The sequence below is a fragment of the Xenopus laevis genome, chromosome 6S (assembly GCF_017654675.1).
Source record: "Xenopus laevis strain J_2021 chromosome 6S, Xenopus_laevis_v10.1, whole genome shotgun sequence".
NCBI lineage: Eukaryota > Metazoa > Chordata > Amphibia > Anura > Pipidae > Xenopus > Xenopus laevis.
Genome location: NC_054382.1, coordinates 51,129,584 through 51,142,222, shown reverse-complemented (window position 1 = coordinate 51,142,222; position 12,639 = coordinate 51,129,584).

The following is a 12,639-nucleotide window of genomic DNA, read 5'->3' as shown; positions in this document are numbered from 1 at the left end:
TTGTACGATCGAAGGAAAAATCGTTCGATCGAACAATTAAATCCTTAGAATCGAACTATTCAAAGGATTTTCCTTCGATCAGAAAATTGTTAGGAAGCCTATGGGGACCTTACCCATAGGCTAACATTGAGGTTCGGTAGGTTTTACTTGGCGAAGTAGGGGGGTAAAAGTATATTTTAAAGAGACAGTACTTCGACTATCGAATGGTCGAATAGTCGAACGATTTTTAGTTTGAATCGTTCAATTTGAAGTCGAAGTTGTAGTCGAAGGTCGAAGTAGCCAATTCGATGGTCGAAGTAGCCAAAAAAATCATTCGAAATTCGAAGTTTTTTTAATTCTATTCCTTCACTCGAACTAAGTAAATGTGCCCCTAAGTGTTACCTCCAGTTCCATGTATCAATATACTATCTTATGTACCATTTTTCTCTTTTCAAGGCTATTATCAAGATTGACATTGGACACCCTGAGCATGGTTTGCGATTTCTGCATATATGAAAGTGTCTTAGAAAACATGCTGAGTGCTATGTGCGAATTACGCCTACTATACGCTCAGGTATGTCAGATTTACAATGACAAAAACTTTAGTGTTATAAAATGTTATAAATCAACATAAAATGTATTGGTAGCAACCGTCATGCAGGGTTTCTTGCACTAAGTACATAAGGACAAATTGTTTAAGTTGTACATTTCAGCCACCAACTTTTATACATGGACTTTTCTGTGGATTCTATAACACAAATGGACTGTGAAAATCAAGTTCTACATATTGTTTTATGCACACAATGGACATTATTCATGATCTTCATTATGGACACTTAAGCAACAAACTATTTTGAACTTGCTTTTTTAACCAGTTTTTTAACTTGTATTTGAACACATGTGTATGTATTTCACTTAGATTAGTTAACTTGTATCCAGGACTTGAGAGGAGTTATGTAACCCTCACTTCTCCTTTCCCCTCCCCCTTCCCTCACCCCCGCCCACCATTCTCACCTTAAAGGAAAACTATACCCCCAAAATGAACACTTAAGCAACAGATAGTTCATATCATATTAAGTGGCATATTAAAGAATCTTACCAAACTGGAATATATATTTAAGTAAATATTGCCCTTTTACATCTCTTGCCTTGAACCACCATTTCGTGATGGTCTGTGTGCTGTCTCAGAGGTCACCTGACCAGAAATACTTCAACTCTAACTGTAACAGGAAGAAGTGTGGAAGCAAAAGACACAACTTGTCTGTTAATTGGCTCATGTGACCTAACATGTATGGTTTGTTGGTATGGTTGTGAGTACAGTGAATCCTATGATCCCAGGGGCGGCCCTTATTTTTTAAAATGGCAATTTTCTATTTATGATTACCCAATGGCACATACTATTAGAAAAGTATATTATTATGAAAATGGTTTATTTACATGAAGACAAATTTTACATATGAGCTGTTTTATGCAATATCTTTTTATAGAGACCTACATTGTTTGGGGGGTATAGTTTTCCTTTAACTTGAGATTTGGAGTGTGTACACTCCTAGGCTTGATAAAGGGTCTGGAGGGGCCCGAAACATTGACCTTTTGCATATATACATGGGCTTAATAAAACAATGATTTCACTAAGAAATCTATTGGTGTGCTTCTGGATTTTTGACTACTGACTACAGACTGAAACACCAGAGGCAGGAACATTAAACTTTACACTTAGAGGCCCATTTATCAAAGGTCGAATTTAGAAAATTCTAATTTACTTTTCAACCCTTAATAAATAGTCCCCTTAAATTTTGGAAAATGGTTGAAAATAAATCTTGGGAAGCAATAAAAAAAAAAAAAGTTTTCTGAAACCGACTGAAAAAAGTTTTTGGAACGTAAACTGCCCATTTAAATTTCTGAAGAAAGTATTATTTTTTAACTGCAGGCAAAAGAAAAACATATTTTTATTTTGCTGCTTTTTTAACAAGCCTAACTAGATGCAGATGACTGGATTAAAATTAATTTGCATAAAATTCCTTCAGTCTCCACAGATGGTAATGCAAGAAGGGCCAACTTGTAAGTCCCTGCAATACAGCAGTCAAACCTCATGGCCTAGTGAATCCAATGTAATGAACTGCAGCTCCCATGCACTACTGCTCCGTGAGTCAGATCTGAAACACAGCGTCCCTGGGGCCCTATAAAGATCTTAAGTTATTCATGTGGTTCTTCCTATGGACCACCCATATTTTTAAGTTTGCCAGCTAGATGTCATCTCAAAAGGTATTTGTGTATCTGTTGCACTTTTCTATGGTTTGAAGTGCTTTTGCTGGCTTCTATCTGCAATTTCAACAGACTGGTTTCATACAAGTGGATTGTGTACAGATGCTATTCTCACTGTAAGATGAATTATTGAGAGCATGTTTTAAGCAGTACTGAAGCTTTACAAAATTCCATTCTTACCACATATATAGCGGAACAAAACATTAGTTGTAACAGCCCGATCCTCTGCATTGATGGATCTGTTTTAAGTCACTTCCTTTCATCACAGAGGTGCAGCACCTGTCTGGATTCAATATATAAACTAGAAGATTGAGGCCTTTCTGTGGTACCATACAGTAACCAGCTGCAGATTAGGTAATTTAAAGGAACAGTAACACCCAAAAATAAAAAGCGTTAGAAAGCAATTAAAATATAATGCACTGCATTGGTAAAAGTTATGTGTTTGCTTTAGAAATACTACTATAGTTGTTATGATCAGGTTGCTGTGTAGCCATGGGGGCAGCCATTTAATCTGAAAAAGGAGAAATTGCACAGGATACACAGAAGATAACAGAAAAGCTCTGTAAAGGAATACAGTGGTATCCGGCAGATTGCATCTGTTATCTACTGTGTATCCTGTGCTTGAATGGCTGCCCCCATCGCTTGTTTATATAAAATATAATAGAGTTTCTGAAGCAAACACAGCAATTGTACCAGTACAGGGCAACAGAACATTATATTTTAATTACTTTTATACACTTTAATTGTTTGGTGTTACTATTCCTTTAAAAATATCGGATAAACATAGGTAAGAGATGCAAGAATGATAATCCTTTTGTGATTTTCATTTGTTATAAATGTAGTCCTTATTCAATCATTTATGACCCTGACGGAAATTGCGGTCATTATGAGATAAAGTAAAATATTTTATAATCAAGTTTGATAATCATTGTAATTATTTATAATCTTACCTGTGTGTCAAGGGACAATGAAGGGGAAAAACCTTGACTAGCACTATACAAAAGAAATGAACCACCATTACATCAATCACATGAAAGTAGTCTTATTTTTCCACAAACTTTACAACTCCCTGAATTGTTCCAAGTGTTCAGTTTCTTGCCTGTAATACTTAACAGTTTGGTCTCTAAAGTGGAGCTATGATTTTCAGGGATAACCATACTGCTTGTAGTCTGGAAGTCCACTTCAGTTTACAGATTATACTTCATTCATTTCAGTCTCTGTCCCGATGGAGTTTAGGGGCATGTTTACTAACATTGGAGATAAATACTGTATCTGGGGAGATTTTCTGGAGATGTTTCCCATGGCAACCAATCAGCAATTAGATTTAAACAGTCTTGTGTAAGTTAGAAAACAAAAGCAAAGATCTGATTGGTTGCTATGGGCAACATCTCCAGAAATCTCTCCAGATATTTATCTCTAATGTTAGTAAACATGCCCCTAAAGGCCCTATCACATTCACACTATGGTAAATGTAATCAGAGGCCAATTAACTTGCTTGTATGTTTTTTGGAGTATGGGAGGAAACTGGAGTACCCAAAGGAAACCCACACAAGGTAAAAATACAAACTTCAAATGAAATGCAATCACTGCAACCTTAAAAGCTCAAGTTTCTGGTAACCTTGTAGAACAGCAAAACTCAACAGGCAGACGGCACTTCTTGGGTAAGGTTTATTGGGGTTACTGCTGTAAACACCTAATGCGTTTTGGGAGTATATCCCTTAGTCATAGGTTAACAGTTCATTTCAGACAGCTGTACTTTTATACAAAAAGGTAGCAGTGACCCCTAATGGGCACTCAATAAAATTTACACCTTTATTTAAATACATTAAAAACTGTAATGAAGTAGACCTGTTAAAAAGGTTAAAATCCAAACAAACAGTAAATATCCATATTTTGAAGAGGTGATCCAGATTTATTATATAGTAATTCCTTTAATAACTGGTTTTAGTATACAACAAGTTTCTTCAATATTGTATACCCCTTAAGCCTTTCTTGTAGTACCAGACTTCCCCTTGTATTCCAGGTGTTATCATATCTAATATAAATAACTTATATCATGTCTGTAGTTTAGGCCATTTGGGATCCTGGTGTCTAATTTGAGGATCCAGAAAGCCTCTCTAAGATTAAGTCTATGGATAATATTGCCACCTCTAGTGGGAACCCTTACTTTAACTTTTAGATCTTTTAGATACCATTGGGTGTGCATGTTTTGAAGTGTTTGCCTACCGGGGTGGTTTCTTCCTTATTAGTTATGCTCCTTATATGCTCTCTTATTCTTTCCTTCAACATGCGGGATGTACAGCCTACATAATGTTTATTGCAGTGTCTACACTCCAGGAGATATACAACATTTCTGGTATTACAATTATAGAATCCTCTGTTCTTGAAGACTTGTCCTGACATGTGGGATTTAAAATCGGGACCAATTTGAATTACTTGGCATGTTTTACAAGTATTAGCCCCACATTTATATGTGCCTATCACTGTGAGCCAATTTTCTGTCACATTGGGTAAAGCCGATGAGACTTGACTGGGGGCCAACATTTTTCCTAGGGTGGGAGCTTTCCTTGGAACACATTTGATTTCAGTTTGGGCCAAAATTTCAGACATTTTACTGTCCCCATTTAGTATTGGTAAGTATTTTTTAACAATTTTGCAGATTTGTCCATATTCCTCACTGAATTCGGTGACAAAGAACATTTTTTGTTTACCTATCTCCATACTGCTGATTTCTTTCTGAGTTGCCCTTCTTTTTTCTTTGCCGGATATAGATGCTGTTTTAGCTTTGTCATATGCATTTCTAATGAGATGTCTGGGATATCCTCTGTCTTGCAGTCTATCTCCTAACTGTTTCAATTGAAGATCAAACGTGGTATCCTGACTGCAATTTCTACGAAACCTGACGAACTGACTATAAGGGATACTATTTAAGGTGTGTTTGGTGTGGGTTCCCTTTTAGAGTGAGATCTAAAAAACTAATTTTCTCTTTGTGATGTTCAAGTGATAATTGAAGATTATAGTGGTTGGTGTTCAGGTATTGGTGGAATTCATTAATAGAACTCAAAGGGCCATTCAATATGAACAACAGGTCATCAATGTACCTGCCATACCAGACAATGTGTTCACGAAAGGGGTTCGCACATCCATAGACATGGCACTGCTCCCACCGGCCCATATAGAGGTTCGCATATGAGAGGGCAAATGACGCCCCCATAGCAGTGCCACGTCTCTGGAGGTAGTAACCCCGTCGAAGTGAAAAAAGTTGTGAGTTAATAAGAATTCTAGAACTAATAAATTAAAGTGAATGAAATCCTGTGTGTAGGTGTGTGATTCCTTGAAGGTGTATGCCCTTACTATGTGGGATCATGGAGTATAAAGATTTAACATCCATGGAGATCCAGTGGTACGTGTCTGACCATGTAAGTATGGATAGTTTTTCAATGAGGTGTCCTGTATCTCTTAAATATGAGCCCAAAAGTGGGACTAAAGGTCTTAGATTTGAATCAAGACAATCTGAAAGTCCCTTATTTGCAGATCCAATACTAGCTACTATAGGTCTCCCTTCTGGTGCTTGAATCGATTTGTGTATCTTTGGGAGATGGTGGAAAATAGGGATAGTGGGGGTCCGCCTAACCAAATAATCCCAATCACGTGTGTCCACCACTCCCAAAGATATACCATAGGACACCAGTTGTTGAATAGCTGTCAGAAATTTTTCTTGTGGATTGGAAGAAAGGGGGGGTGTAGGTTTCCGTATCATTCAACTGACGCTTAGCTTCTGCTATGTAGTCAATGGTCCTGGTGTTGAGTAACTTGAGATTGGGTAATGCCTGTAGTTTCCGTGAATTTAGGGCTCTCAGTTCCTCAAGGGAGATGTTCCATTTCTTACCCAAAGTGGTCCTGGTGTTGAGTAACTTGAGATCCTGTTTCACCAGGTCCTGGAACATATCCATTGAGGGACATCTGGACTTTAAAGGGTAAAAACCAGAATTAAGTTTTTTGTTAAGTGTAGATCTACCAATTAAATCCTCGTCCGAGGAAATTTCCCTAAAGTTCTCATTTTCTAACATGCTTAGATCCACAAGGCAGCAATGTTCCTTAAATGTATCCAAAGATGTCCCCGGTTCAATTGTTGGGTACTGTAATCTCTATGGGAGGAAACTGTATTCATCCCCTCACCCCCTGGCCCAAAGTGTCTCCTGAGGGTTAGTTTGCGGACAAACATATTTACATCTAGTAGTGTGTTGAACAAACTAAAATGGTGGGTTGGGGCAAAGGATAACCCTTTACTAAGTACTGAGGTCTGTGACGGGGACAGAGTGATGGAGGATAAATTAACAACATTTAATATGTCCTGTCTTTTTTCTTGGGGTTGGTTCTCAGTTTGTAGGGTCCTTCCTGAAACCGTTTCCCTCCTCTTCTTGTCTTCTTCCCGGTCTGTCGTTCTTCCTGCTCCAATCTCCTTTCTCCTGCTTTTTCCGCTTCGTGTATTGATCCTGGCCGTGGTAGTTTTTTGGCTTCCTGATGTCCTCCATTATCTCCACATCATTTAAATCAGCCTCGGTAGGAGTGTTTCTATTTCGGCGCCATATCATCTGTACAAAAGGAAGTCTCATCCCCCCGAGTCACTAGAGAAAGAGACCGATTTTTTGTGGTAACATTGTTGGCTTTTAGATCTCAGTATGGACTTTGATCTCTTCCATACATAAACCGCATTATTTTCATAATCCATACGATCTCTATTCAATTTCCGTTTCTTTCGTGAACTGACTGTTTGTTCCAAGCTTGAAAGATGTTCTTTTAGTTTCCTGTCCAAGTCACTCAAGTCTGGCAGTTTGTGAAAGCTTGATAAAAGGAGTTGAGATTCCTTAATATTCTCCCTAGTGGCAATTAAGTCCTGTTTCTTGTGATTAACAATCAGTTCCATCAATTCAAAGGAACATTTCGACAAGGTGTCATTCCATTTATTCACAAACATCTCATCATCTCTGGCAAACGTAGGAAACTTCCTAATCCTTAATCCTCTTGGAATTCTGTTCATAGTAACATATTTTTCCAGAGTGACAATGTCCCAACAAAGTAACAATTCTTGTGACATGAATTTTTCTAAGTTATTAAAAATTTCAGGAATTGTGTCATCATCCTCTTCATCAAAATTCTCATTACTTAAAACAGTTTCAAACTGATTAAATCGTGTGACCCTGTCTTCAAGTTTTTCCAGGGCATACAGTGTGTTTGGTATTAAAAATTCAGCAGATTTGTTATTAGCCATTTATTCCCTATATTAGAATCTTACTGCCTATTCCCAAAAATATCACTTAATTGTAAAGTAAAAACCAAGCAAGGGAAGAGGGGGTATCTTACCCTTAATCCGTTGCCCACAGTCAGTGAAGAGCCAAAAGATAGAGTATATTTCTTGGGAAGGAGCTGTACTCATATATACTGGAATCCTAGTTCTGGTGGATGGGTGTGTAGGGGTTAAAAATGTCCAAGGTGGTTACAAATGTTTAAGAAACCTTGTAATCCAAGTGCTTTCTTAGGTTATTGATGAGTCTCGGGTTTTTGCCTTATGGACTCAAAAGATCTCCATGAAATAGGCAAAAAACTTTTAATCCAATTCCATACCTTTCTCAGTCAAATATATCTTATGCCAGGTGGATATTATGTGGTAGATAAACAGAACTCCTTGTTTGGCAAACCCTCACCAAGAATCATTGTGATCAATGGGCCCTCATACTCCCCACATGTGTAGTATAAGTCCGTTATTGTCTATGTAGACATTGCTTGCTACAATGAGAAGCACTGACGCTCCCGCAGTCAACGATCCCTTGACAATAAGTTAAGCGGTACAGTACTTTTCGCCAGATGGCTGCTAGGTGTGCGAATGTGTGGGAGTATAGCATCGTCCAGTCCGTGCTCTGCTTCAATCTGTTGTGCGCTATGGCGGATCAGCCGGCAGATGGGCGAAGGGCTGTTGCAACGGAGGTTGTCACGTGGATCCTCTTGCACGATAATGCGTACTCGGCCCGATGTCAGCTAACTTGCTGAATGTTCCATTGGGTCTGTAGGAAGCCGGTAGGAGGATTCTCCTTGTGGAGATAATCACCTTGCTTGACTCCACATCCCTGTTCTAAACCCGGTCAACCACGTACATTCAAATCTAGCGGGAGCGTGCAGGTCTTCGGACTATAACTCTGTAAATAAAACGAAAAAAACGGAAAAAAGACCGCAACAGCTCACCGTTCTTCCCTTAAATCCAGGTGCTCTGTCGACAGTGTCTCCACTGTGGATACGGCAAAACTCAACAGGCAGACGGCACTTCTGGGGTAAGGTTTATTGGGGTTACTGCTGTAAACACCTAACGCGTTTCGGGAGTATATCCCTTAGTCATAGGCTCAGTTCATTTCAGACAGCTGTACTTTTATACAAAAAGGTAGCAGTGACCCCTAATGGGCACTCAATAAAATTACACCTTTATTTAAATACATTAAAAACTGTGGGCCAGGGGGTGAGGGGATGGATACAGTTTCCTCCCATAGAGATTACAGTACCCAACCTAGGGCCCATGGGACAATTGAACCGGGGACATCTTTGGATACATTTAAGGAACATTGCTGCTTTGTGGATCTAAGCATGTTAGAAAATGAGAACTTTAGGAAAATTTCCTCGGACGAGGATTTAATTGGTAGATCTACACTTAACAAAAAACTTAATTCTGGTTTTTACCCTTTAAAGTCCAGATGTCCCTCAATGGATATGTTCCAGGACCTGGTGAAACAGGATCTCAAGTTACTCAACACCAGGACCACTTTGGGTAAGAAATGGAACATCTCCCTTGAGGAACTGAGAGCCCTAAATTCACGGAAACTACAGGCATTACCATACGACAGGCAGATAAAGGTGGTAGTGTAGTGGTTATGAATACCATTGACTACATAGCAGAAGCTAAGCGTCAGTTGAATGATACGGAAACCTACACCCCCCTTTCTTCCAATCCACAAGAAAATATTCTGACAGCTATTCAACAACTGGTGTCCTATGGTATATCTTTGGGAGTGGTGGACACACGTAATTGGGATTATTTGGTTAGGCAGACCCCCACTATCCCTATTTTCCACCATCTCCCAAAGATACACAAATCGATTCAAGCACCAGAAGGGAGACCTATAGTAGCTAGTATTGGATCTGCAAATGAGGGACTTTCAGATTGTCTTGATTCAAATTTAAGACCTTTAGTCCCACTTTTGGGCTCATATTTAAGAGATACAGGACACCTCATTGAAAAACTATCCATACTTACATGGTCAGACACATACCACTGGATCTCCATGGATGTTAAATCTTTATACTCCATGATCCCACATAGTAAGGGCATAAAAGCGATTTCAGACACCTTCAAGGAATCACACACCTACACACAGGATTTCATTCACTTTAAATTATTAGTTCTAGAATTTTTATTAACTCACAACTTTTTTCACTTCGACGGGGTTACTACCTCCAGAGACGTGGCACTGCTATGGGGGCGTCATTTGCCCTCTCATATGCGAACCTCTATATGGGCCGGTGGGAGCAGTGCCATGTCTATGGATGTGCGAACCCCTTTCGTGAACACATTGTCTGGTATGGCAGGTACATCGATGACCTGTTGTTCATATGGAATGGCCCTTTGAGTTCTATTAATGAATTCCACCAATACCTGAACACCAACCACTATAATCTTCAATTATCACTTGAACATCACAAAGAGAAAATTTGTTTTTTAGATCTCACTCTAAAAGGGAACCCACATACTAGGACGATTGACACGGAAGTCTTTAGGAAAATATAATAGTTGCCACCCCAAACACAACTTAAATAGTATCCCTTATAGTCAGTTCGTCAGGTCTCGTAAAAATTGCAGTCAGGATACCACGTTTGATCTTCAATCGAAACAGTTAGGAGATAGACTGCAAGACAGAGGATATCCCAGACAGCTCATTAGAAATGCATATGACAAAGCTAAAACAGCATCTATATCCAGCAAAGAAAAAAGAAGGGCTACTCAGAAAGAAATCAGCAGTATGGAGATAGGTAAACAAAAAATGTTCTTTGTCACCGATTTCAGTGAGGAATATGGACAAATCTGCAAAATACCAATATTAAATGGGGACAGTAAAATGTCTGAAATTTTGGCCCAAACTGAGATCAAATATGTTCCAAGGAAAGCTCCCACCCTAGGAAAATTGTTGGCCCCCAGTCAAGTCTCATCGGCTTAACCCAATGTGACAGAAAATTGGCTCACAGTGAAAGGCACATATAAATGTGGGGCTAATACTTGTAAAACGTGCCAAGTAATTCAAATTGGTCCCGATTTTAAATCCCACGTGTCAGGACAAGTCTTCAAGAACAGAGGATTCTATAATTGTAATACCAGAAATGTTGTATATCTCCTGGAGTGTAGACACTGCAATAAACAGTATGTAGGACGTACATCCCGCATGTTGAAGGAAAGAATAAGAGCATATAAGGAGCATAACTAATAAGGAAGAAACCACCCCGGTAGGCAAACACTTCAAAACATGCACACCCAATGGTATCTAAAAGATCTAAAAGTTAAAGTAATCAAAAAAGTAAGGGTTCCCACTAGAGGTGGCGATATTATCCATAGACTTAATCTTAGAGAGGCTTTCTGGATCCTCAAATTAGACACCAGGATCCCAAATGGCCTAAACTACAGACATGATATAAGTTATTTATATTAGATATGATAACACCTGGAATACAAGGGGAAGTCTGGTACTACAAGAAAGGCTTAGGGGGTATACAATATTGAAGAAACTTATTGTATACTAAAAACCAGTTATTAAAGGAATTACTATATAATATATCTGGATCACCTCTTCAAAATATGGATATTTACTGTTTGTTTGGATTTTAACCTTTTTAACAGGTCTACTTCATTACAGTTTTTAATGTATTTAAATAAAGGTGTAATTTTATTGAGTGCCCATTAGGGGTCACTGCTAACTTTTTGTATAAAAGTACAGCTGTCTGAAATGAACTGTTAGCCTATGACTAAGGGATATACTCCCGAAACGCGTTAGTGGTTTACAGCAGTAACCCCAATAGACCTTACCCCAGAAGTGCCGTCTGCCTGTTGAGTTTTGGCGTATCCACAGTGGGTGCACTGTCGACAGAGCACCTGGATTTAAGGGAAGAACAGTGAGCTGTTGTGGTCTTTTTTTCGTTTTTTTAGTTTTATTTAACCTTGTAGAACAGTCTTCCTTTCCCTTGGCTCATGGGCTTATTAAGCAATTGAGCTATTTTAGGGCTATTTTAGGGCTATTTTGGGGCTATTTTGGGGCTATTTTAGGGCTCTTAGAGTCGTTTTTGAAATGAAAGTTTGAGTGCCCTAAACTCATCAGACTAATTCCATTTTATTCTGATAGGCTATAAACATCAACATTCAAAGCTGCATTTTTTGCACAGTCATGTTACATCGTGATTATGAATACAGCATGCTACATTGTAACACACATGGTACACTATATTAAATAGTGAGATGCCTATTAAACTCACAAAAACACATCAAATCTAGTTTAAAAGCTACAGTATGGCATGTCAGCATGCATTTAACAAAAGCACATTCAGAAACCCCCCACCCCTGACCACCTATTCTAATTTCATTACAAGAAGCTAGAAATGGTGCAGCCTGAGGGTCATTATGCATGATATGATGCCATTTGGGAAATGACCAGCTGAAGAGGTCACTAAGTGCACTTGTATAATATCATAAGCCTAAACCAGCAAAGGTATTCCCTGGTATATGTTATGTTACTTAATACATTTCTCAGTAGCATCTGAGAAATTCTTATAATCAATGTATCAAACAGCTGCTCTGATACAGACATAGTAGTAATGCTCTGGAAAAATGCTGCCCTCTGAAGCCACAGTAACACCTAAACTTGCTGAATGGTTACTGGGAAGTTAAATGAATATAGTTTGTTTTTAAAACTTACATTTAAAAAAATTATAAATGAAAATACTTTTAAAAATAGCAATAATAACAAATTTAAAGACTTGTTATTGCTTACATTACACAAACACACACACACGTATTTTTCTTTGCACTCCATTCTGTATGTTTTTGGAACTTTGGAGGAAATTGAAGCACCTGGAAGATACTAATAAAGACATAGGGAGTTCGTGCATATTGTGCTTTGATGAAAATGCAGGACCACAATACTGCCAGGAAGCAATACTAAATAGTGTGTTGTTAAAGAGCATGACTGTTCATATGCAAGTTAACCCCAGCATTTCAAAAGGCTGCACTGACTTTTGTTTTTTAAAAAAACATTATTTTAATACATTCTGGCATTCAGATATTCTATATAAAACATTTATCCAGCTTTT